Source organism: Tiliqua scincoides, chromosome 2 (genome assembly GCF_035046505.1).
Source record: "Tiliqua scincoides isolate rTilSci1 chromosome 2, rTilSci1.hap2, whole genome shotgun sequence".
Lineage (NCBI taxonomy): Eukaryota > Metazoa > Chordata > Lepidosauria > Squamata > Scincidae > Tiliqua > Tiliqua scincoides.
Window position 1 is genome coordinate 96,729,204 of NC_089822.1, and position 650 is coordinate 96,729,853.

The 650-nt window shown below is 43.2% G+C and overlaps 1 pseudogene; it reads right to left on the reverse strand.

Moving 5' to 3' along the window:
• Nucleotides 1-327: 327 nt before the first annotated feature.
• LOC136642759 (5S ribosomal RNA) lies at nucleotides 328-446 on the reverse strand (annotated as a pseudogene).
• Nucleotides 447-650: the final 204 nt, after the last annotated feature.

Genomic DNA, 650 nt, shown 5'->3' on the forward strand with positions numbered 1-650 from the left:
TTTATTACCAATACACAACAATGCCACCGCTAATGGGAAGAAATTGTGACACAACAGATTCCCATGCATAAAAATTCTCATCATCCTACCTGGTTGTTGTAATATGTGCACCATCGTTATTTCTATCCCACTGAATTACTTTAAACTAGCAAAGTGCCTGTCATCGTTACTTTGGAAGTGAGGGAAGGCTGATACATTACAGCAGTGGTACACTGATATGTTACAAAGTACCAAACTTTTTAGTACCAGGGCCCACTTTTTTGAATGATAATCTGTTGGGACCCACTGGTTGGTTGGCAACCTTCAGTCTTGAAAGACTATGGTATAAGCCTACAGCACCCGGTATTCCCAGGCGGTCTCCATCCAAGTACTAACCAGGCCTGACCCTGCTTAGCTTCCAAGATCAAACGAGATCGGGCATGTGCAGGGTAACAGGACCCACTGGAAGTGAGGCCATTAAGCAGGAAGTGATGTCATGGTCAGAACTGACATAATCAAGCGGGAAAATTTTTAACACCCCCGTATGACAAAATGTGAGAAAAGACCCTGATGCTGGGAAAAATTGAAGGCAAAAGAAAGAGGCAGCAGAGGATGAAATGGTTAGATAGTGTCACCGAGACAATGAACATGAATTTGGACAAACTCTGGAA